At 52.6% G+C, this 26,490-nt stretch overlaps 1 pseudogene; it reads left to right on the forward strand.

Annotated features, from left to right (window-relative positions):
* LOC123356694 overlaps positions 1–26,490 on the forward strand; it is a 125,830-nt pseudogene that overhangs the window by 95,226 nt on the left and 4,114 nt on the right.

A 26,490-nucleotide genomic window follows, 5' to 3' on the forward strand; every position in this document is an offset into this window, starting at 1 on the left:
GCCGCACCACCCAAAGACCCCCACAACCCCCCTGCCCAGCACCCCTCCGACTCCCTATGCCCAGCGCCACACCACCCAGAGACCCCCACAAACCCCCTGCCCTGTACCCCTCTGACTCCCTACGCCCAGCGCCGCACCACCCAGAGACCCCCACCAACCCCCTGCCCGGCACCTCTCCGGCTCCCTACGCCCAGTGCCGCACCACCCAGAGACCCCCACAAACCCGCTGCCCAGCACCCCTCCGACTCCCTACGCCCAGTGCCGCACCACCCAGAGACCCTACCAACCCCCAGCCCGGGGCCCCTCCGCCACCCTATGCCCAGTGCCGCACCACCCAGAGACCCCCAGAAACCCCCTGCCCTGCACCCCTCCGACTCCCTACGCCCAGTGCCGCACCACCCAGAGACCCCCACAAACCCCCTGTCCAGCACCCCTCCAGCTTCCTACGCCCAGTGCCGCACCCCCCAGAGACCCCCACAAACCCCCTGCCCAGCACCCCTCTGGGTCCCTATGCCCAGTGCCGCACCACCCAGAGACCCCCACAAACCCCCTGCCCAGCACCCCTCCGACTCCCTACGCCCAGTGCCGCACCACCCAGAGACCCCCACCAACCCCCTGCCCAGCACCCCTCTGGCTCCCTACGCCCAGTGCCACACCACACAGAGACCCCACAAACCCCCTGCCTGGCGCCCCTCCGACTCCCTATGCCCAGTGCCGCACCACCCAGAGACCCCCAGAAACCCCCTGCCCAGCACCCCTCCGACTCCCTACGCCCAGTGCCGCACCACCCAGAGACCCCCACAAACCCCCTGTCCAGCACCCCTCCAGCTTCCTACGCCCAGTGCCGCACCCCCCAGAGACCCCCACAAACCCCCTGCCCAGCACCCCTCTGGCTCCCTACGCCCAGTGCCGCACCACCCAGAGACCCCCACAAACCCCCTGCCCAGCACCCCTCCGACTCCCTACGCCCAGTGCCGCACCACCCAGAGACCCCCACCAACCCCCTGCCCAGCACCCCTCTGACTCCCTACGCCCAGTGCCACACCACACAGAGACCCCACAAACCCCCTGCCTGGCACCCCTCCATCTCCCTATGCCCAGCGCTGCACCACCCAGAGACCAGCACAAACCCCCTGCCCGGCACCCCTCCGGCTCCCTACGCCCAGTGCCGCACCACCCAGAGACCCCCGCAAACTCCCTGCCCTGCACCCGTCTTTCTCCCTATGCCCAGTGCTGCACCATCCAGAGACCCCCACAAACGCCCCTGCCCAGTGCACTCCCAGATCACTCCCCCACCCACTCAGAACCCCCCCACAGATCCTCTCACTGACCAGTGCCCCCCAGCTGAAGACCCCCCACAGCCCTCCCACAACTGCACAGTGCCCCACACCTTCCCACCCAGAGCCCCCCTACAGATCCCCTCACTGTGCAGTGCCCCCCACCACCACAACTGCAGTGACCCGCAAGACCCCCCACACTTCCCAGCGCCCACACACACAGATCTCCCCCACTGACAGCCCCCCAACACAGAGATCTCCCCACCCCCCCAGTGCCCAGCACCTACCCAGACCCCCTAGAGACCTACTCTCCCACACCCTAACCCCCAGCCACAGTAGCCGGCCCTGATGGGAGGTGACTGTGGCTGCGAGGCTGAGATGGCAGCGCAGCCAGAACTGGTCCTGGGGCAGGATAACACTGGCCTCTTGGGAGTGGTGGAAGCAGCCAGGCTGGAGCAGGAGCAGAGCCTACCCGGGCCAGGCTCTCTCAGGACCCAGCTGAGCCTCCCCTCTCCCCGACTGTTCCCTGTGAGTGGCTGAGACTGGCCCAGCCTCTGCACCGGTCCCAGGTGGCTCTTCCCCCAGGGAGGCAGGTGAGGCCCCACAGGTCCCAGGCAGTGGAGACAGCTCAGAGCTGGAGCAGTGCTGGGGAGTGGGGCAGATCCCTGAGACGTGACTCCCGCGATCCTACCCAGCCCACCCACACCCATTGGCCCCGTGGCCAGCAGCCCTGCAGAGCACACACCTCTCTCTCTCCCTGCTTTCCTATCACCAGTTATGTTACTACAGGAATGAAATCGAGACATCCCCTAAAACAGCTAGTTCCACATTGTTATAACAGATAATTACAAAGACTAAAGTACATGCTTTACTATAATTAGGACCAGGCAACCCAAGATGAAAACTACACCGCGGCAGAGTCCTACAACCAGGTATTTGAGGCCAATCCCTTTATCAATGGAATCCTCAACCAAAATATGAGGAAGGAGACGAGTCACCCTCAAACTTTTGACAATAGCTCAAGGTCAGACACCAAGAAGACCAGCGCCATTCGTATTCTGGTTTTGGATAAAATACTTGATCTTGCCTACATCATAGAAACCTTCCTCTCTCCAAGTCTACACCCCACTACACCCTTTAGCGATAAAGTAACCATTAAAGAAGTTCTGAATCAGTCGTCTTTCTTCCCAATTTAGGTTTAACAATAAAGCTGCAGCGTAAGTAGCTATGGGAGATGACAGTGCAACTACTAGGTATTGGTGGGGGAAAAGTGTGCTACTAATGTCCTGGATATACTGGCAGGGCCGGCTTTAGGCTAATTCAACCAATTCCCCTGAATCGGGCCCTGCCCCTAAGAGGGTCCCGCGCCCAATCCCCGGTTCGGTGTATTGGCAAGAGTCGGTGCACTGTACCGGGGTGGCCCGGCTTCTCCAGGGGACAATTTAAAGGGCCTGGGGGCCCTTTAAATTGCCACCACAGCCACACTGCTGGAGCCCTGGGGTAGGGCTGTTGGGATCTGTGGGCTACTTAAAAAGTCTGTGGCTCCCGTTGCTTCTATCGCCCCAGCCCTTTAAATAGCCACTGGAGCCCCGCCGCTCCCCCAGGGCTCCGGCAGCTGTGTACATGGCCAGGGGTGTGGAAGCAGGGGAGCCCCAGGTGGGGGAGGGAGGAGGGAGCACTTACCATACCGGGTGGTCTGTACCCCCTGTACCTGCACCCCGTGCCCTGTCTCCAGTCAACCCCTGCTGCACCCCCCCTGCCTGAAGCCAGCCATTCCTGCACTCCTCTCTCTTCAGCACTGCCAATCTATGCCACACCCCCCTATGGCCCTGCTTGAAGCCAGCCAGCCCACCCCACCCCACCCCCCCTGTCTCCAGCCATTGCTGCACCCCTTGCCCTGCCTGCAGCCAGCCCCATGTCCACTGGTGCCCTGCAATTCCCTGGGCAGTAACCCTGCACACCTGCTTCAATGATGGGAGAAGAGAGCAGCTGGTACCCATGTGCACACCCGAGGGTGACCAGACAGCAAGTGTGAAAAATCAGGATGGGGTGGAGGTTAATAGGATCCTATATAAGAAAAAGCCCCCAAGATTGGGACTGTCTCTATAAAATCGGGACATCTGGTCACCCTAGCACACTCCCAGAGAGTGGCGGGGACCCACACGTGTGAAGCGGAGTCATTTCTAGTTCAGTCCCATCTTTTTAAAAAAGAACTATAGGTAGTGTTAACATACAGCCATATTTTCCCGGACAGGTCATACTTTTTGGTTCTTAAATTGCTGTCCGGGAGGAATTTTTAAATCTGGAACTATAGTAACCCTATTGGTACCAGAAATACATATTCTGGCACATCCCTTAAATCAGAACTTTTTATAGGGAACCGGTTGCTAAGAAAGGAAAGGCTTTTTTTTCCCCACCTTTTTTTCCTTTTTTTTAAAGTCATCCCTGCTGGGGCCCCGCCGAAAATGTTTGAATTGGGTGGGCCCCAAACTTCCTAAAGCCGGCCCTAACTCGTCTGTTCAGTGTTATAGCTTTTAATATGCTACTGCAAACACTGTAACAGAGCATTAATGTCCCAATGTACTGTAGCTTGTTTTAACTTACCGTAATACTAGAAGGGGTGCATGTGAACATTGCCGTAACGAGGGCAAGGCGAGTGAGGCACTTGCCTCGGGCACGGAAAGTGAGGGGCTCAGAAAGTCTCTCCTTCAGAGGCAATTCGGCAGCAAGTCCTTCCCTCTGAGAGGGACTGTGGTACTCGTTGCCGAAGTGCCGCTGGTCGTCTTCAGTGGAGAGGGGCGGCGCATATGGCTCTTTTGCAGAAATTCGTTGGTGGATCCTTCCCTCCAATAGGGAAGAGCCGGACATGCTGCCTCTGTTCCTAGCCTTGTGTGCCAAAAATCCCTAGTTACGGCTCTGCATGTGAAGCTCTCTTAAAAGCTGACACTACAGTAGTGATATTCCCAAGCCAGCATGCATAGGGCTGCAGGGCCGCCCGGGGGGGGGCCAAGAGGGGCAATTTGCCCTAAGCCCCGAGCCCCACAGGGGCCCCAACCAGAGTTTTTCGGGGCCCCTGGAGCGGGGTCCTTCACTCACTCCGGGCGGCCCCAGAAAACTCTTGCGGGGCTGGGCGCAGGAGCTTCTTCTGCTCCCGGTCTTCGCCGGCGGGGGTCCTTCCGCTCCGGGGCGGAAGGGCCCCCCGCTGGCGAATTACCGCCGAAGACGGAGCGGGACCCGCCGCTGAGTTCAGCTCGGTCTTCGGCGGTAATTCGGCGGCGGCGGGGGCCTCGCCGCGGGTCTTCGGGGCACTTCGGCGGCGGGTCCCGGAATGGAAGGGCCCCCCGCTGCCGAAGACCCCAGGCCCCCGGAATCCTCTGGGCGGCCCTGTAGGGCTGGGCGTGGGGAAGGGGAGTGCATTTAGGTATACCCCCAAACCTTACCTCCCTTTTCACGTACTCACACACAAACGAGTGAAAGAGCGCGCCTCACTCATCCAATAGGTCAAATCCCATCCCTCCAGATTTGCAACCATCCCCGGACCAGTGACAGGGGCACAACCATCCCCGGAACAGTGACAGGGGCACAACCATCCCTGGACCAGTGACATGTGCATAGGGAGCCAAGTCACTGGAAATAATCAAGGAGGAAGCCAGTGGAAAAAATGAATGGGGCCACTCTGGTTACCACCTTGGGGTCAGGGGCGTCCTCTGTACCCCCAAACCTTACCTCCCTTTTCACTTATTCACACTGTGATGAGGCAGTTCTGGCGGGACCCAGCCGAGGTGCCAATTTAGGACAAATTGCTCAAACAGGGCAGTTACAGCCCTCGGCTGGGGGTTTTCCACCTCTAAGGCAACCCAAACCAGCCAGACAAAAAGGACTTTGGTTTCACGGCACTGGGTAACACAAGTCACACAAACAATGTCCTTAGACACTCCAGTCTCCCAGTATCACCACCAGACCCACTCCTCCTGGGGATGAATGGTTATGAAAACCAACACCCCAATAAAAGAAAACAGTTCTCTCGATCCCAAAGGACCAAGCCCCAGACCCAGGTCAATATACACATCAGATCTTACCCACAAATCACGCTGTTGCCAATCCTTTAGAATATAAAATCTAAAGGTTTATTCATAAAGGGAAAAAGGTAGAGATGAGAGCTAGAATTGGTTAAATGGAATCAATTACATAGAGTAATGACAAAGTTCTTAGTTCAGGCTTGTAACGTGATGGAGTAAACTGCAGGTTCAAATCAAGTCTCTGGAGAACATCCCCCGCTGGGATGGGTCACTTGTCCCTTGTGTAGAGCTTCATTTCCTAGCAAAATCCCTCCAGAGGTAAGAAGCAGGACTGAAGACAAGATGGAGATGAGGCATTAGCCTTATATAGGCTTTTCCAGGTGTAAGAACCTCTTTGTCCTTACTGTGGAACATTACAGCAAAATGGAGTCTGGAGTCACATGGGCCAGTCCCTGCATACTTTGCTCAGTTACAAGGCGTCTCTGCCTTCTCTCCATGGGTCAGTTGTGTAGCTGATGGTCCTTAATAGGCCATCAAGCGAACTTATCAGAGCTAACACCAACTTGTCTGCGGTGTCACCCAGAAGCAGAGCACAAATACAAAATACAGACAGTACAGAGCCAGTACTTATAACTTCAACTACAAAATGATACAGACATACAGACAGCATAATCCTAACCACCAACCCATAACCTGGTCTTAGCCACCGTATATGACCCCCTTTACCTAAGATTTGGTGCCACTACAGGACCTTGGTTGCAAACCATGTTCTACATGGTCCCAGTTTATATCAATAACGTCACACACACACAAACAAGTGAAAGCGCGTGCCTCACTCATCCAATAGGTCAATTTGGCACATTAGCCAGGAGGAAGCAACTCGTGAGTGTTTTCGACCACAAACCCCATCCCTCCAGATTTGCAACCATCCCTGGACCAGTGACAGGGGCATAGGCAGCCAAGTCATTGGAAATAATCAAGGAGGAAGCCAGTGGAGAAAATGAATGGGGCCACTCTGGTTACCACCTTGGGGTCAGGGGAGTGCTCTGTACCCACAAACCTTACCTCCCTATTCACATAATCACACACAAACAAGGGACAGCGCCTCAAGCATCCAAAAGATCAGGGTTCGGCACCTGTCAGAAGAGCTGGGCCGAGTCTTCATTTTGTCTCTCTGAGTTACGGCTTCGCATGGTGCCAGTCAGACATTTTAATATTTTTAGAAGGTCTCTTTTTATGGCTATAATGTATAAGTGCTTAAGAAGCTTCATTTACAATTAAATGAAAAGGCAGAGCCCCCCCCAGGCCCCGGCAATAGGTCAATGTGGCCCATGAGCCAGGAGGAAGCAGCATGTGAGTGTTTTGACCTCACACCCCGTCCCGCCTGAGCCGCAGCCCCATGGACCAGGCAGCAGCTAGTCCTGAGCAGGAGCCCAGACGGTCACGTGGTGCGGCAGAAACTGCAACTGGCTGCAAAACGGGAGGGTTTCGCAATGTTTCCGTACAGCGGACCCGTCACGTGACTCCTCCCCCGCCCCGCGCGCTGGGCTCCAACGGCCCTAACGGCCGGTCCCGTCACGTGACTCCTCCCCCCCCCTCGCACCCCGCTCCAACTGCCGGACCCGTCACGTTTCTCGCGGATGCGTCACTTCCGGACCGCTGCGCGGGGGGTGGGCTCCGGGCGCGCGGCGGAGCCGGTAAGAGCCGAGCGGGGCGGGGGGAGGAGACACCTGGGCCCGAGACACCCCCCCCGCCGGGCCGGAAGCTGGGGCGGGGGGTCCCGGTGCGGCCTCCGTAGCGATGGGGGGGGTCAGTGGGGGGAGGCCGGGAAACCCCCGGGGGGGGATGAGTGTGTGTCCGTGTCTCGCTCCTGCCCCTCCCCCCGGCCCCTTCAAACTGCCCCCCCCCGGCTCCCTGCGGCCCGTGTGAGGGGGGGAAACCGTCACTGCCCCGGTGCACCGGAGAGTCCCGTAAAATCCCCCCCCGCCCCCCTCGAGCCCCCTCACACTGCCCCTCCCCCCCCAGCGCCCCTCACACCGCCCCGCCCCCCCAGCGCCCCTCACACCGCCCCGCCCCCCCGTCACAGCCACAGCCCCCCCCCGCGCTGGGGGTTTGTCTCCCCGCTGCCGGGGGCGGAGTCTGTGACCCGTTTCCCCCCCAACTCTCAGACACAGATATAAAACATCCCAACCCCCCGCCCCCTACCCCGTTCTCCCGCCTTCTCTGCTGCCGCCGGACCGGGCCGAGCGCGGGGCCCCGCCCGGATCGACCCTGTGCCCGGGTCCCGCGGGGCGGGGCCTTGGGGGCCAACGGCGCCGCTCCCCCCCCCCGCTCCTCGGTCAGACCCTGGTGGGAACCGCTCAGCTCCTATCCCCGATCAGCCACTGCCCCCCCCCGTGCGTGTGGGGGGGGTTGTGTGTTTGGGGGGGGCTTGTGTGTGGGTGGGGGGGGTTGGTTTTGTCTCTGAAGTGCCTGACGTTATGTTGCGGTGGGTTTATTCTGCGTGTTGTGTTTCCCTACCTATCTCTTGTAGGGCAGCCTAGGGCCTCACGCTATCATCTTTAAACCGGAAACAATTATCCTTTATCATTTGGATCCAACCTTTCATGAGGCTTAGAGAGAAGCGGTGCCTTTGGCGTAAAGGAACTGGATTTGGCATAATTCGCAGCCATCTTGTGCACTTAGAAAGAAGCAAGAACCCCACAGAGGAAGAAGTTGGCCTTGCTTAGGCAGAAAGGACAACACCAGCTGCAAGCTGCAGTTTTACTAAGGAAAAATAATAAAGTGAAAGGAGAAATTCATAAGAAGGTGGGAAACGTAAAAAACTGACCTGGGATCTGGTTGTCTGTGTTGGTACGTTCTTTTGCTCAAGCTGCTTTGCTCTTAAGGAGAATAATGCTAGAAAAACTGATAGCCTGGTAGGGGCTATGATAAGTTATGTGCTGTGTCAAAAGAAAATCTATACAAAGTTTAGTTAGAAAGTGTGCACTGAAGCAGTCCAAGGTGCTTTTCTTCGGGCAAGGATCTGGCACCTAAAGTGCTCAGCAACTGGACAGTAGGCGGGGCCCTGGCAGGCTGGCTGTGGATTCCTCAAAAGTATTTCCAACATCAATGTTTTGACTGCTCGACCAGCTACTGCTGCAGCATAGATACGTGTGTGTGCTTCAAAGCGAATAAAGGCAGTTTTAAATAAAAGCGCTTCTGCTTGTGCCAATCCTTTTATCAAATGGAGGAGCTGCGTCCCCGCTGATTTATTTCTGACATCACCTGAAGAAAAATGCAAAGTTGCCATTGCTTTGGGTTCTGAAAAACCTGGGTAACAGATTTGGCAAACCGGTTGCCAGGAGTGGTGGAGAGGAGGGGACGATTGGTACAAACGGTTTGTTTGTTTGCTGTGCGAGAAGGGAGGATGGGGGGCAGGGTTGCAACCTGTAATTTCCCCGTTTCAGAGTCCACATGTCAATGTAGGGATACACTCCATTACTGGGAGTCAGGGCCTAGGTCTGGTAGCCTGGTTGAGTAAGAAATTATGTCAGGAGGAAAGGGAACATCTGGAAAGAAAGAACAGCTGGAAATGATTTTGGGGGGGGCAGCTTGACGGATTTTGTACAGGAAGCTTCACCGGCCCCAAGACATTCCTGCAACGCTGTAAGCAGACAGTAGTTGTCATAAATATAGGGGGAAAGGTAGCAACCTTTATGTATGCAGCAGCATAAAATCCCGCCGTGGCAGCTGGACTGAATCGCTTTACCTGTACGGGGTTAAGCAGTTCATGGAACCTAGTTGGCAGCTGAGGGGAAGGATCGATGAGGAAAGAAGATACTTTAAAATCTAGGAGGGGATGGAGGATTTCTTGTTTTGTTCCCTCTCCGGATGGAGGGAGAAGCCAAGCAGGTACAATATCTCCTGAAAATATACCTGGAATAATCCATCTAAAACCACAGAAATTGTAGGTAGGGCAAAGAAATGCGTCAGGTTATCTTTTGTTTTGGCTTGTGAATTTTCCTGTGCTGCAGAGGTAGTTTTATTCCTGTTTTTTGTAACTGTGAAGCTGAGCCCAGCGGGGAATCTTCTGTGTTTTAAATCTTTTTATTACCCTGTAAAATTACCTTCCATCCTGATTTTGCAGGTGTGATTCTTTTATTTTTTTCTTTCTAAATAAAGTTCTTTTAAGAACCTGGTTGATTTCAGTGTCTGGAAGACAAAGGATCTGGTCTGGGCTCACATTCCTGAGGCGATTGGTTGGTATATTATTCTCAAGCCTCCCCAGGAAAGGGGGTGAAGGGGTTTGAGGGGATATTTGGGGGGGATAGGGATTCCAAGTGACCCATCCTTGAATTTTTGTGTATATCACTTGGTGGTGGCAGCAGGACCGTCCAAGGACAAGGAAAAGAATTTGTGCCTTGGGGAAGTTTTAACCTAAGCTGGTGGACTGTAAGCTCAGGGGGGCTTTCATGTGGGTCCCCCACATCTGTACCCCAGAGTTCAGAATTGTTGTGGAAAATTGACCACACGGTTGATTTTAGATCAGACAGCCTGAGGCACCTTTATTGTTATACAAGCATGCATGCAGGGAGGGACAGCGTGGCCCCATGGCTGCTCTCCTGTCAATAGATTTTCACCAAGCTTATAAAGGCTAAAACCGCAAATCAACACTTACTTAGACTCCCTTATTTGGGATTATCCATGGCAAATTAAGCAAGCTGGCTCAGTACTTTTCCATATTTGGTTTTTCCTGTTGTTGTTCTTTGGCAGTTTTCGTTGGTGGTCCGCCTGCTTTAAGACCCCTCCTTTGCAGTTACATTGGATAAGGCTCTTGTTGCATTCTGGCTGAGCTGTCACATATGGGCCCTCTTTGTTCCTTTCCTCAGTTCCTCTTTCTCTGGTCTCTTCCCCCCCCCCCCCCCCGGGGCCCCTTGTACAGACAAACAAGTTTTGCAGAAGTCCCAACATTTGCTCTTACATAGCAATTGTTTAGCTATAGCCAAGCAGCGTGGGGGGGGGGGGGGAGGAGGCAATTGATCCCTATCAGAGTGGAGGGGTGGAACCCCCCTGACAGTAGTAATAGTAGTAAATTAAAAGATCAGCTCAAGGCAAGAATAAAAAACCTAAATAAAGTTAAAAGGATAAAATAAAATACCCCCCCCCCCAATCTACCCTAAAGGCAGCACAGATCATGACAATGCAGAAGCAAGTGTGTAACAGTGAGCGAGAAAGTAATCGGTCGGAACAGGAAGTATCCGCGTTGAAACAGAGGACTCTTGAGAGCGAAACAGCTGATAGAGCCGTACTGAAGGATTCCCAGGGAAGACCACGGGAAAGGTAAACGACACAATGGTGCTTTCAAAGCCACGTTGGGAGATCAGAAGGGAACAGTGGCAGTGATTAGAGAAAGTCATAAACTGGGAAGGGCGGGGGGGGATGCATCAGAAGAGGATCCTGACGTGTATCCGTATTATAATGATGAAAGGAATTATCCCCGGGAGCTTCCTTTTATCATAGGCCCTTCCAGGCCGTCTCTTGCTTGGAACACTGGAAGAGTTGCAGAAACCCACATCCAAACCCCCATAATAAACACCAGGGTGAGGAAGATTGGTCCCTCTGGGGCACCCAGCACTGGCCACTGGCGGGAGACAGGATCCTGGGCTAGATGGACCTTTGGCCTGACCCAGGATGGCCGCTCTTATGTTCTTCTTCAGCTGCTTCTTTCTCCATATTCCCCGAACTTCCCCCACCCCCTCCGCTTCTTTTTTCTTTGGGGTGTTTTTTTGTTTTCTCAGTTAAGGGTTAATGCCGGAGCTGAAAGTATTTCCGCTGTCCTTAAAGATATGGCTGCCAAGCGATAGGAATGTTAACTCTGCTCCTGACCCTAATGACTGCCGGGAAAAGAGTTTTAAATAAATTGTCAATTAAAAAAAATGGGCTCAAAAATTGCTGTTTCTTTTTATGGCCGTAAGGGGATTTGTGGCTCCTCGTGAAGGAAGCCCAGTTAAAGCAATTGCTCTCCCAGGTAAGAGTCTAACGCAGGGGTCGGCCACCTTTCAGAAGTGCTGTGCCGAGTCTTCAATTATTCACTCTAATTTAAGGTTTCTCGTGCCAGTCATACATGTTAATGTTTTTAGAAGGTCTCTTTCTATAAATCTATAATATAGAACTAAACTATTGTTGTATGTAAAGTGAATAAGGTTTTAAAAATATTTAAGAAGCTTCATTTAAAATTAAATTAAAATGCAGAGCCCCCCGGACGGGTGGCCAGGACCCGGGCAGCGTGAGTGCCACCGAAGGTAAAAGCCACAAGTACCCAAGTGCACCTCCCAACACCTCTCCTTGGGGAGGCCGGGCGCCCCTAACTCCCCCAGAGTGGCACATTTGGCTGCAGATAGGTGGGGGCAGGTTTGTGGTTTATGTAGAGTTTGAAGGAGAGGCATTCGGACTGAATGTGATGTTAAATACAGGTGCCACTTAATCCTTACTCAGCACCCAAAAGAAAAGCCTGTTTAAATCTCCGGCTGGAGTTAAGCCCTCGCTGGGATTTAATGTGGCAAAGTGCCTTGTTTCCTTGGGCAGCTGGATTCTGTATTGGATGGGGCGAAGGAAAATAAGGGGCAATTTGGCTGAATGGATTTTGGAGGAGAAGGGATCCCGGGAGCGGGTGTCTTGAGAGAATTAAAGAGTGTTGGTTGATTTTGCTAGCAGGGTCCAATGGGAAATAGCTCCTGGGAACCCGGGGAGACTTCAGCAAGCTAAGGGGTAGCAGCCTTTAAGGCGTCTGAAGAACGGATCTGCCCCCCACAAGTTCCAGCCATTGCAGAAAAACACCAGGAGCTTTGGGGCAAAAACAGAATCGAAGGTGGGGAAACGACTGCAAAAGTCCTAGTTACTAGCTCCGATTTGCCTCCCCAACAGCAGCGTAGGCATCCGAAGGCGGCAGAAGCCAGCCTGGAAAACCCCGCATGCCACAGCCGACTGGCTTTTAAGCCAAGGGGTTTTATTTAAGAGTCAGACCCCAATAACGCTGCCCTCTGGCCATCCTCACAAGTGACAGCAGGACCTGGAGACCGATTTCCACCACCTTAATTGGGTGGCTGCACGGGTGGCCCCCTTAGTCGCTAAGTATCGGGAGGTGACAACCTCCCTCATGGGAGGAGCCCAGTGGTTTTCAGCTTTAGAGTTGGCCAAGGTCTCTCGCAACTTACGCGCATTGAACAGGCGTGATTTCAACTATGCGCGTGCGGCTGGAGTCGGGGGGGGCAGGGCCTCAAGATTTAAAGGTCCTGGGCCACCAGCTGTGGCGGGAACTCTGAGCCCTTTAAACCCTGCCGGCAGCTCGGGCGGCGGTGGGACCGGGTGGGGGGTCATTGAAAGGGGGCAGGAAGACCATTTTGGCTCTACGCCGTGTTCGCTTCACAAGCCAGCCGCGGCCCCGCACCCCCGGCCTGTAGTGATTATTCTCGTACGGTCCCCGTGCGTGGGGATGGCTATTCCCGCTTTCCAAAGGACACATGTGTGTTGGGCAGGGTCGGGTGGGGGCACTGAAAGGGCGGCAGGGATACAATTTTGGCTCTATGCCGTGTTTGCTTTACACGCCAGTAGTGGCCCCGCACCCCCGGCCTGTAGTGATTATTTTCGCACGGTCCCCGTGCGTGGGGATGGCTATTCCCGCTTTCCAAAGGACACCCATGTGTTCGGCAGGGTCGGGTGGGGGCACTGAAAGGGCAGCGGGGATACAATTTTGGCTCTACGCCGTGTTCGCTTTACACGCCAGCCGCGGCCCCGCACCTCCGGCCTGTAGTGATTATTCTCGCACGGTCCCTGTGCATGGGGATGGCTATTCCCGCTTTCCCAAGGAGATCCGTGTGTTGGGCAGGGTCGGGTGGGGGCATTGAAAGGGCAGCGGGGATACAATTTTGGCTCTACGCCGTGTTCGCTTTGCACGCCAGCCGCGGCCCCGCACCCCCGGCCTGTAGTGATTATTCTCGCACGGTCCCCGTGCGTGGGGCTGGCTGTTCCCGCTCTCCGTGCGTTCGGCGGGGCTGGCGCAAGAGGCCGGGTGGGGGTGCGGTGCCCGGGGGCTGGGACCCCTGATCAGGGGGTGTAATTCGGTGCGTGGATAAGACCCCGGTTTGCACCAGAGCTGGGGGGGGCGGGGCGGGGCGGGAGGCACCGAACACGTGTCACCGCAGGGGCTGGAGCCCGCCACGTGATTCACCTCGGCGCTAAGGGCAGGCCCCGCGGGAGGGGGAGGGGCGGGGACACGCGTGGGGCGGAGACGCTACAGCCCCCGGGGGGCCGTGCTGCCCGCGGCCGGAGCGGGGCGGGGCTGTGGAGAAACACCCCCCCCCCCGCCGAACGGGGGGCAGCGCCGCCTCACACCCTCCCTGTCCCCCCCGCTCCGGGCGCGCGCCGCGCTCCAACGGCTCTAACGGCCGGAGCCGTCGCGTGACTCGTCCCCCCCCCGCTCCCGGCGCGCGCCGCGCTCCAACGGCTCTAACGGCCGGAGCCGGCGCGTGACTCCCCCGCTACCCCGCGGGACGCGTCACTTACGGGCCGCTGCCGGGGGGCTCCGGGCGCGCGGCGGAGCCGGTAAGAGCCGAGCGGGGCGGGGGGAGGAGACACCTGGGCCCGAGACCCCCCCCCGCGCTGGGCCGGGCCGGAAGCTGGGGCGGGGGGTCCCGGTGCGGCCTCCGTAGCGATGGGGGGGGGGTCAGTGGGGGAGGCCGGGAAACCCCCGGGGGCGGGGAGGTGAGTGTGTGTCCGTGTCTCGCCCCTGCCCCTCCCCCACTGCTGCCCCCTCCCCCCCCCGGCCCCTTCAAACTGCCTCCCCCCGGCTCCCTGCGGCCCGTGTGAGGGGGGGGAACCGTCACTGCCCGAGTGCGCCGGAGAGTCCCGTAAAATCCCCTCCCCCCCCGGGCCCCGCTCACACCGCCCCGCCCCCCCCGTCACAGCCACAGACCCCTCCCCCCCCGGGCCCCCTCACACCGCCCCCCCCTCGGGCCCCCCTCACACCGCCCCGCCCCCCCCGTCACAGCCACAGACCCCCCCGGGCCCCCCTCACACCCAGCTGCCCCAGGGGTGGGGACAGGGGGGTCATTCTCGACTCGCAAGAGGGCGTGGAAGGGGCACAGGAGGAGCCAGTGTCCCCCAGGGAGCCTGCCGAGCCCCAGGTTACCCGGTCCCAGACCATGCTGCCCCCCACCACACCCCAAACCTCTTCACCCCTCCCACTATCCAGCCCGTCTTCCCGCGCTGCTCCCCCTTCCTGCCCGACTGGCAGAGACACTCTCAGCGCCGTCCCCTTCTCTTTGCCTCTGAGCGTTGCCTTGCCCGGGGCTTTGCTGCCTGTGTGCATGGCAGGTGGGGGTGGGGAGCCATCCCTGTCTGGGTATTGTAGCCTATGGGGCGAACCTGCTTGCTTGCAGCGATAGATCTTTTCTTAGAGCTTAAGGACTGGATTTATTGTAATAGGTTTATAGATTTATATTCAAGTAAGTTTGGCTGCAATGCAAGAGAGCTACAGGCCAGATCCTGGATGTTAAGCTAAGGCAAAGTTAGCATATGTCTAGTAAGACCTTTTTACCCTGAAAATAAAGTTGACCTACATCTTGTTACCTAAATAGCTAAGTACCCACCCCTATATCTAAGAGCTGTTAGCTAGGCCAATAGACAATGGAGAATGGCAATGGGCGGGGGGGAGGATTCAATTTGTACCCACAGACTTAACAGGTACACCACAAAGAAACTTGTGTGCGGATGTACATGTCATCATTACGCACAAACCTACTGGCCTGTGGAGTAAGCGTAGCCTAACGTTTTGTGGGTGAGGAATGAAATTTGGGCAGAGGAGGACGGATTTCCGCCACTTGTGCCCTAGAGAGGGGACCCACCTCGCTAGAGTACTCGATTTCTACTCTGTCCCTCTGCTATTCTATCTACTAAGATCACTGCTGTTAGTAGCTGTTCTTGTTCTTCTTAAACTTGAAGTTTCAAGGGAACTAGGCTAAGCTCGGTTTCCCTAAGTTTATTCTTAGTTTGTTCATTAGGTTTTGATTTTCAGTTCAAGTTAGTCAAGTAAACCCTAAGTTAGTTTTAATAGCTCTTAGGATTAATTTCCTCGAAGCACTCCATCCCTCACTCAAGACTTGAAAAACCTGAACTGCAAGGCTGGTCCTGTGTCTCTCCCCACCAGGTTATCAAGGAAGGGTGTGAGTATCTTAACCAAAGCTTTGTTGCATATAATACTATATTAGCATATGTATCTTTTGAATAGCAGTCATGCCGCTGTAACTTTGTAACTCTGGGTATTTTACCATTTACTTACTATTTCATTAAATGTATAAAAAGTCTTTACGGCTCTATCTGCCTCAGTGTGAGCTTCCTGTCACACACCCGCCGCCTCCCCTCCCCCCGAGGGTCCTTTGTAAATTCTGTGGAGCCTGATTCGGGACAAGAACTTTTATCTTGTGATCAAACCGATTGGCGAGCCTACAACCCATACTATTAATATTAATTACATAAATTAAAATTGAATTAATACATTAAAATAATATTAGTACACCCTAAATCAGGCTACAGACTGACAAGCCAAAGCCAGGAGTCCCGAGGAGTGTGTGACAGGGATTCCAGGCATCCATAGACCTCTGGAAATCTCACCTGAGACATAAGTAAAGAGTTAAAGTTGCAGAGAGTTAGAGAGCAAGATTGTGTGTCTTGCTAACTCACTCTTAAGAACACAGGAACCTGATTTCCTGTGACTGCGGCCCCAGTATTTCCTGTTTTGTATTGTGGTTTAACTTATAGTTTTAGATTAGAGGCTTTGAATTTAATCTTGCAAGATACAAAGCAATATTATAAAGTAATAGTGTTAGTATTTAAAGTTGGTATTTAAAACAATACGTGTAGTTGTAACGAATGGTGCCAATAAGATATAAGCAGTAGCATCGGGCCCGATGACCCACACTAGGGTGGTGGGGGAGTTGATAAATCTATGTATTAAATTGCTGCCAAGAGGCTGCAATAACTCAGAACTTGTATCGTTCCTCAATCCCCACAACTCTCCCAGGCTGCACCTCTTAGCCGTCTGCCTCAGTATCCCCAGCTGTTTGGCAGTTCCCGGCAGAGGGAAAAGACCTCTCGGTCAGCTGCGAGCCATCGAGGGAAGAGAGGGGAACGCACCCCACCCCTCTATCATTTACCTGGGACTTACTGAACTACGTGTGAAACTGGTTTGGGGTATTATTTCCTGCTGTTTCTGTGTAGGGACGCCTTCAGTTACAGAGTAAAACAGCAGAGATCATTATAGTTTACTACATAAGCCAGTGAAGTGTTGGAATTCAAATGAGTTCTGTGCTACGTGTTACGGTGAGTGGAGTAAGGGCGAGAGCAGAGTCTGTTGGAGTTACCCACAGTCTGGCTTTAGAAAACTTTGCCAGAAAAGACATTCAGAAACACGAAGGAGGTTTAGAACAGCTGAGAAATAGCTGTTGATAGAGATGATCTCTAAGCATTGTAACCCATGGGGATTTGTGAGCAATGTATTTGATATAGAAACAGAGCAGGTAAAAAAAAAAAGGCTAAAGTGGTGAAGGGAACAGCTGTTGAATGTCTGCTCGTAGCTTATAGTTCACTGAGAAAGAAATGGAATCAAAATGAAAGTTACTCAGAAGAGCCCAGCAAACTTTGGGAGCCAGCGTAACATCGCTGGACGGCTATGAATCAGACCGTGGTCGGCTGTTGAAAAGAATCAAAGAGTTAACAAAATAGGAGATGTGTTAGAGAAGAATAAAGAATCAGTTCCCATCCCTGTCGGCAGGTGGAACCGACAGAGAGAAAGAAAATCCGCAGGGCCAATGACTAGAAGGAGGGTGAGAAAATTAGCTCAGGCTGAGACGGTACCTTTAGAAGCGGAGTTGGAGATTGGGTCGGAGGAGCCACAGGGAGAGTGAAAAGAGGAAGTTAGCAGTGCAGAAGCTACCAGCCGTCTGCAGGCAGGAAAGGAAGTCCCAGGGTGGCCCTGCAGAAGGCAGAGTTCAGTGTCATCATAGAGGAAGTGAGTAGTGATGGTAAGAATGAAATGAGCAGAGCAAAGGAGGAGGAAATATCCTCTTCTCTGTTAGTGTCCGCCCCTGATAGGAAAGACGGAGTGCCTTTAGAAACTGTAACTGTTCAAAAAAGGGAAGGAGGAGGATCCGGGGAACTACAGGCCAGTCAGCCTCACCTCAGTCCCTGGAAAAATCATGGAGCGGGTCCTCAAGGAATCAATTCTGAAGCACTTGGAGGAGAGGAAAGTGATCAGGAACAGTCAGCATGGATTCACCAAGAGCAAGTCATGTCTTACCAACCTGATTGCCTTCTATGATGAGGTAACTGGGTCTGTGGATGAGGGGAAAGCAGTGGACATGTTATTCCTGGACTTTAGCAAAGCTTTTGCTACGGTCTCCCACAGTATTCTTGCCAGCAAGTTAAAGAAGTATGGGCTGGATGAATGGACTATAAGGTGGAGAGAAAGCTGGCTAGATCGTCAGGCTCAACGGGTAGTGATCAACGGCTCCATGTCTAGTTGGCAGCCGGTTTCAAGCGGCGTGCCCCAAGGGTCGGTCCTGGGGCCGGTTTTGTTCAATATCTTTCTTAATGATCTGGAGGATGGCATGGACTGCACCCTCAGCAAGTTTGCAGATGACACTAAACTGGGAGGAGTGATAGATACGCTGGAGGGTAGGGGTAGGATACAGAGGGACCTAGACAAATTAGAGGACTGGGCCAAAAGAAACCCAATGAGGTTCAACAAGGACAAGTGCAGAGTCCTGCACTTAGGACGGAAGAATCCCATTCACTGCTACAGACTAGGGACCGAATGGCTGGGCAGCAGTTCTGCAGAAAAGGACCTAGGGGTTACAGTGGACGAGAAGCTGGATATGAGTCAGCAATGGGCCCTTGTTGCCAAGAAGGCTAACAGCATTTTGGGCTGTATAAGTAGGGGCATTGCCAGCAGATCGAGGGATGTGATCATTCCCCTCTATTCGGCATTGGTGAGGCCTCATCTGGAGTACTGTGTCCAGTTTTGGGCCCCGCACTACAAGAAAGATGTGGAAAAATTGGAGAGAGTCCAGTGGAGGGCAACAAAAATGCTTAGGGGGCTGGAGCATATGACTTATGAGGAGAGGCTGAGGGAACTGGGATTGTTTAGCCTGCAGAAGAGAAGAATGAGGGGGGATTTGATAGCTGCTTTCAACTACCTGACAGGGGGTTCCAAAGAGGATGGATCTAGACTGTTCTCAGTGGTGGCAGATGACAGAACAAGGAGTGATGGTCTCAAGTTGCAGTGGGGGAGGTTTAGGTGGTGGAATCTCCTTTCTTAGAGGTTTTTAAGGTCAGGCTTGACAAAGCCCTGGCTGGGATGATTTAGTTGGGGTTGGTCCTGCTTTGAGCAGGGGGTTGGACTAGATACCTCCTGAGGTCCCTTCCAACCCTTATATTCTATGATTCTAAGAAGATCTGCATGACTTTGAAACATGATTGTGAATGTATGGCAGACACTATGGTTGTAAAAGGAGGAGATAAATCAGCCCAGAGACAATATCCTTACTCAAAACAATCAAAAACATATATAGAAAAAACGATTCAGTGTTACTAACACCGGGAGGACTACGTAGATGTACTTCCACTGCCAATTCCCCTGTTTGGCCTGTAAAAAACCAAAATGGTTCTTGGCGTCTCACAATAATTATAGACGCCTAAGTCAGGTCACACCCACTTGTGCCCCTACAGTGGCCAAGATGCCAAATTTAATCCAGTCCTTTAATCCAGAGGTAAGTGGTTTACTGTCCTTGACAGCAGGACCAGCTTTTGGACATGATCAGTGACCCACCTTTCATAGGACCGTTTTGCGTTTAGTTTCCAGGGAGCTCAGTATTCCTGGACACGTTTACCCCAGGGGTATAAAAATTCCCCAGCTTTATTGCATGTGCAAATAAGGCAGGTACTGTCGCAATTTTCCAAACCAACTGTTCTATTTCAAGATGTAGCTAACCTGCGTTTAACAGCACAGACCAAAAAGGAGCATCTAGAAAGGCTCCGACAGATCCTAAAGGAAGCAGGGCTGCAGTGCGATCCGGCCAAGGCACAGCTAATGGCCCCGGCCCAACAGAACATAGATACAATCCAAACGTTGCCTTTACCACAGGACCCTTGAAAATCCTTTTTGGGGTTTAACTGGGTACCACGGAAATTTCATTCCCAATTTTGCTTCCATTGCAGGTCCCTTGTACCAGCTATTAAAAAAAGGTGTCTCATGGAAATGGACCGAGCAACACACGTGTTATGCTTATAAGAAGCTCACGAGATCTTTTAGAGGGAGAAGGCAAAACGCTGCATTTATTGCGAATACAGCAATTAGCCTATGCTTTTCAGTCGCAGAGGGGAGCCGGGCTCTGTCCGTCGCGATCCAGTGCTCCTGGTGTAGTGGCAAGACGAACCCAAAGTCCCCTGGCAAAGCACCCTGTTCTTATAGTCTTTTTTCTCTGTTGAAGTCTATGGATTTTGCTGTGTCAGTTTGTGACCGGTTACTCCTTAATGGGTGTGATCTTTTGATGTTAACATTCCAAAACACCTCCGAGAGGGTCATCCTGTCCTGGATTGATTTTATCAATTGTCTTTAGGGGTGCCAGCCTCCACCTCAGGGTCGTCAATCTGCCCCTCCGCAATCATGGGTGCACGTTGATGGTTCTCTGGTGTCTCCTTAAGTATCTTCACTCTTCCTTTTTTGACCATCTGGTTAACAATGGCCTTCACACCTTCCCTTTTCCTGGTGCCTGCATTCCTCATTCACACAAATAGTCTTTTACAGAGACTTTCAAGGGTACACAGACAGCAGTATTTTATATTGAGCAAAAGACATTGTAAATTAAGCCTTGCTAAAACTTATAACTAAACCGATTCATATCGGGGCCCAGGCCTTCAACATTTCTCTAATCTATTTATCATAGATACACTACAAAATCCTGTCTCTTCCTAACTAAACCTTACAACAAAAACTAACAGAGCCTAATTTGTAATGCGTATGGAAACAGGATCCCATAGTCCCAGAGGGTCAGTCCTTTCTGCTGTTCGAAAAGGGGGCTGGCAGAATGAAATCAAAACAGACATTAATTCTTCTAGTACAACTATAAAATCCTGCTCTTACACATCCCCCTTTTGACCCTTCAAGAACAATTCTTGACTTAGCAATTTGAATCATTTCTCCATTTGTAGACGTTATGTGGAGAACTTGCTTTCCTACACCTTTTTGAATTTTCTGCAAAAACTGCGTTACTTTGGCTCCTAAAAGCAGATGATCAGCTAACTCTTGCCAAGCAGACCGAGAGAGATGGATAAATTTACTAAGGGGGCAATTATAATTCTTTGGGGTTTCTCTAGCTGAGGAAGGTGATGTGTGATTATTAGTGTATAAAATGCTTGCATTGCATCTACACTCATCCACTGCTGGCTGGCTAATGCTGTCGTCCTTCCAAAAGATTGTTTCCCAGGACATGACACGTACGCATTGTCCATTATATACAACCTGGGTTATATTTTTTAGTTCATCCCAGATACATCTATCCCTACTGCATGGTTCTGTGGTGGCAGGCAGGGAGAGACAGACCCATTTGCGAGGGTCCCACTCTGGACACTGTCGTGTGTTCAAAATCTCATCTCATTCCCGGCCCACTGACCCATAATGCGAGGTAGGTAACCAGAAAGAGCCCATTGCCAATTTTGGAAGTGGACTGACTTTCCATAGCTCTGCCTCCACAAATTGTTGAAGGGCAATATTGACAATAATTTCTCCTAGTAACAATTCCGGCTTAACCCTGCTGGAGACATACTGTATCCATTCCTGCTGATAAGTATCAAACAGTGATCTTTTTCTTTGCTTTAGCGAGTGTATCAAAACCGTAGTGTTTCCTGATACAGATGCTCCCCGGGTTACACAAACCCGACTTACGCAAATCCGCACTTACGGAAAAAGTTCTGTAAGTTCCATAAGCTAGAAAGTTTTTTGCTTTTTTTGCATAATGGTCGGGTATACGTTCCTGACTTACACAAAATTTGAGTGACGCAAGGCGTTCCAGCACGGAACGATTGCGTAAGTCGGGGAGCATCCGTATTACCCAAAACATTTTCTGTTTCAAAGTGGACAAAGTCAGTATCTTCATTTCAGTATGTCCTACAGCTATAGCAGTATGGTTTTTCACTTCCATTTGTTTCTGTGGAATGGACAAAAACCCTGTCTGAATTCTCACGCCTTGCCCTTCTCGCCCTGGCAGGCTACAGAATAACATCCAGGTTTTGCTCCAGATCATCCCCTCCTCCCAGGGGGAAGGAAATGGCTGCAATGGAGCTGGCTCAGGTAAGGGATTCTCAGGGAGCTGGTGGTGGGTTCTGCTTGGAGGGAGAGGAGCAGTAAATGCATAGGAGGGTGGGAGCTGCTCCAGGTGGTGGGAGGCAGGAACTATCTAGGGTGGGGAAAGGGAGGGGACAGGATGTGACAAACCTGCTGAGACTTGTGTAATGTAGGGTGTGATGGGTTGTCATCCCCGGGGTGCAGTGTGGGGGGCTTCTGGGAACCGCTGTGCCCTCGAACCCTGAAGCTGGGCTGGCCCTTCTCACACTGCTTTGCTGGAGATTCAGCCAGCCTCTCCAGGCCCTGTTATCACCAACACGACAGCAGGTGACGCCATGCACCCAGCTAAGCTACCTGAGAGCTTTACTCCCCTGACCTGGCTGCACCAGATGAAAGGAGCCAACGCCAAGCTCCTGAGGTGGAGCCTGCTCCTGCAGGACTATGACATGGACGTCCATGTGAAGGGAAGTGCCAACCTGATAGCGGACGCGCTGTCCCGGAGAGGGGGCCCTGAACTTCCCCGGGTCACTGGGCAGAGTGACCCCGCTCAGTTCACTCTCTGAGCGGGGAGAGGTGTGGTGGAGCAGGGGCTGTCTGTGTCAGAGATAGGTGAGAGACAGGTATTCAGCCTGTAACATGAGCTAGGCAGGGGGGAGGGGAGGTTGACACCTCTGCCCCGGGAAGCTAGACAAAGGAAAGGAGCTGAGTGGAGAGGGTTGGGTCAGTCTTCGGTTTGGGAGCTGGGTGGTGGGATTTCAGGGGAACCTATGCTGGAATCCAGACACCCTGAACCCCCAGAAAAGCCAGAGTAAGGGGTCCTGGCGCTGAACTCGAGCCCTCCTGTATCCTGTGTTCCTGTTGTCCAATAAACCTCCTGTTTTACTGGCTGGCTGAGAGTCACTGTGAGTCCCAGGAAGAGGGGTGCAGGGCCTATCCTACCACTATGCTGAATGTGGGGTGTAGTGTCAGATGGGGCCTAATTTCAAGGCACAGGAGTTGGGAATGGAACTTCCCCTCTTCGTGGAAGAGGAAATAACCCCTCAGCCAGGGCTGGGAAAACTTCCCAGGCTCTCAGTGCTGGAGCCGGAATCTACTGACACTTCATTAGTTACCCCCACCCCCAATCTTTGTGGCAACTGCAAACTTTATCAGTGATGATTTTATATCCTCTTCCAGGTCATTGATAAGAATGTTAAATAACACAGAGCCAAGAACCAATCCTTGTGGGAACCCCCTAGAAATAAATCCACTCGACCATGGTTCTCCATTTACAATCCCAGTTTTTAATCTATTTAATATATACCCTGTGTATTTTGTATCTTGCTAGTTTTCTAGTCAAAATATTGTGCTGAACCAAGTCATATGCCTTATCGAAGTCTAGGTATATTACATCGATACTATTAGTTGCAACCAAACTTTTGATCTCACCCAGTAAGGATATCCAGTTAGTTTGACAGAATCTGTTGTGTCTAAACCTTTGTTAATGGGCACTAATTATATTACCCTCCTTAAATTCTTTATTAATGAAATCCAGTATTGGCTGCTGCACTCATGTAATTAGCTGGGTCACCTCTTTTACACTTCTTAAATATTGGCACAGCATTAGCTTTATTCCTGTCTTATGGAATTTCCCCAGCGTTCCAAGTCCTAATTAAAATCAGCATTAACAGTCCACCACGCTCCTCCACCGGGTCTTTGAAAACTCTTGTTATCTGGACCTGCTGATTTAAACACGTCTAACTTTAATAGCTGCTGTTTAACGTCCTCATGAGTTAATGTTGGAATGGAAAGTGTGTCATCGTCAACACCTTATGATATGAGTTACTTCATCTGTTTTTCTCCAAATCCAGGAGAGAAACATTTATTGAACACTTTTACCTCTTCTCCTTTATTTTTGCTAATTCTGCCATTTCCATCTAGTAATTTACCACTACCATTGTTAGGATTAATTTTTTACTTAATATACTTTTTTAAAACTTCAGATAAGGAGGCGGCGAGTTCCCCAGTCCTTGCCTCCTTCTCCCTCCCCCAGCAGGCCGCGTCCCCACTCCTCTCCCTCCCTCCCAGTACTTCCCGCTGCCTAACAGCTGTTTGGCGTGGGTTGGACTTTCCGGGAGGGAGTGGGAGGAGCAGGGATGCAGCACGCTCGGGGGAGGAGGCAGAGAGGAGGCAGGGCAGGGGTGGGGACTCGGGGGGAGGGGGTGGAATGAGGGGGGGTGAGAGTCGTGCTGGGGCAGATGAGCACCCACCCGGCAGACGGGAAGTGGGCACCATCGGTGAGTGGCGGGGGGGTGAAAAGGAGAGTGGCAGGCGGGGGGGTGATGAGGAGAGGGGTGGGTGGGGACTGAGGAGGGACGCAGCAAGCCAGCAGCGGGCTGGGGGATGAGGAAAGGCACATTGGGGGGGGGGAGGACTGAACGGGGGAGTGGAGCCTGGGGCAGAGTGGGGGGGAGCCTGGGAGGAGTGGGGGTTGGACTATTGGCGGGGCTGACGGCACCCCAATGTGTCGCGATATTGCAGGCTTGTGATCTGGTCACTCTAGATACCTTCCCTTACCAATTTTCTACAATTCTGACCTTCTAACTTCTAGTCTTTACTATTGACTTCCCCTTTCTTCCATATATTTTATTTGGAGAGTGTTGGGATTCCTACCAGGGAGCCACCAGCAGGGTCCAGAGACGGCCCCATCTCCTGTATCAAGCTCTGGCTAGTGGGTATGTGATAAATGTGACGACCCTGCATCCATCTGTCAGCTGGGAGACACAAAGATTCTCTCTTTCTACCCTCTGATGGCTCCTGGCTGCTCTAAGCAAGGTGGGGTGGGACTCTGTTAACATGGGCCTCCCGGAGCCTCCATTTACCTGGTGCTGCTGTTCTGTGAATAGTGGGGCTGTGAGTGGGGCAGCAGGTCCTGAGTGTTGGACTCTTGCTCTTTCAGGGGCCGGTGACCTTCGAGGACGTGGCTGTGTATTTCACCAGGGGAGAGGGGGCTCTGCTGGACCCCGCTCAGAGAGCCCTCTACAGGGATGTCATGCAGGAGAACTACGAGAATGTGACCTCGCTGGGTAAGGAGTCCTGTCCCCTGGGTTATTAGAAGCTGTGGGGTCTCTAAAGAACCTGAGCAGTAATAACTTTATACCTTTATTCATCATCCAAGTTTTGACAAGTTTCCTTGCCCGCCTTTTTTTGCCTCATCTTCCATCCACTAGTATAATTTTTGGACATGTGCCTTTTTGGTGCCGTCAGTTATTTTAAAATTGCATCGAATGTATCCTTACTGGCTACATTAATAACTACATTAATCACTGTAGCTTTCATGCCTTTTCCTCATTGTAAGAGGAAAATATGCTGCCTGTAGAATTCTAAATTGAGTAAATAGGTGTGTGACTCATGCCTGGCTTGTGTGACAGTCAGATGAGCTCCTCTTTCGATAGGAGAGCGAATAATGTCGCCATTCAGGACCCCACGGGTGAAGGGAGAACAGAGCCGTGGGAGGGGAGGAGAACGGGGGAGTAGGTAATTCTGGGGTGCCAGGACATGGGGAGGGTGTGTGCAGGGTTAGAGCTAAGAAGCAGCAGGGAGGGAGGCGGTTGTGAGAGACGAGGAGTGAACACAAGAAGCTCCCAAGGTGCCGGGAGGTGGTGCCGGCTGAGAGTAATGGGAAGAAGGGGAGGGGAGTGTGGGGGAAGGGCACCCGGGAAGTGGGCTGGGTGGGTCAGTGGGAGGGAGGAGAGGTTTGGGGATCTACAGCTGTGGGGGATCCCAGACCTTTAACCCCGAATCCCTGCCCAAGCCTTGTTGGTTTAGAGCCTCCACTCCAGTTTTATTTCTGTTCAGTTTAACTTCTTTATACATTCCCCCCCCCCCAAATATTATTATTTTAACTCTTGACCTCCCTCTCCCACTCATTAGCCCCCTCCCCGTATAACCTCCCCATCTCTGTGCACAGCGACCCCGGCCACCGACCCTGAGTCCTTGCTTCATCCTCCCTCCCAGAGCAGGGCCCCTTCCCAGGCACAAATGGGCACTTTGTTGATGATGCCACAGGCTGGTGGTGTAGCCTGGACAGTGTTTACACCGATAAGATGACGTGTTGGGGTGCAGCTCGCCCTTGTACATGGCTACTCACCGTTAATGGAGGAGATGAAATTGGGTGAAACACACAGACACTTGATTTATAGTTGAAATCATAGGCAAGGCTCAATACACGTAACGATTAGAGTCAGAGAAGTATAGTAAAGAGGGGCTTGCACTGTGCGGACTTACAAGCTATGGACACCAATGGAAACAAAGATCGAGGCGCAAGGGAGCCCATCAGAAGGGAGGCCCTGCTTCAGTTTACACTGTCTCGGGGACCTGACAAAATGAAAAACTGGTCACTAGGAGAGGTATTTTCTCCGCTTCCTTATGGAAATAGGATGGCGATATACCACATCTGCTCCTTTGCTCTGATTACAGTAATGTCGATAGCTGCCCCAAAACATACCTGGCCTTTGGGAAGTCCCTAATTGAGCATCAAGCCTCAATACTCATGATTTGCATCACTGATTTATTAATAATTCTAATATATGAATGCATCCAACTTCTGAGAGACTTCATAGCAACCTAATTGCTAGAGCCTGCCCCAGACTTCCTTTTTTCAGAATCCTGTGGCGTATTCCACCCGCTTGTGGTTCCTCATTAATCTCTCAAAATGAGGGTGCGAAATATCTGACCTGGGATTGTCTCTTTAGGCCTATTCAGGTAAATCCCACACCTCCCACAAAGCCTCCACCTAATACAACACCACTGGCCATCACATACAGCCCCTCTCCAG

This window comes from Mauremys mutica, chromosome 26 (genome assembly GCF_020497125.1).
Source record: "Mauremys mutica isolate MM-2020 ecotype Southern chromosome 26, ASM2049712v1, whole genome shotgun sequence".
Classification (NCBI taxonomy): domain Eukaryota; kingdom Metazoa; phylum Chordata; order Testudines; family Geoemydidae; genus Mauremys; species Mauremys mutica.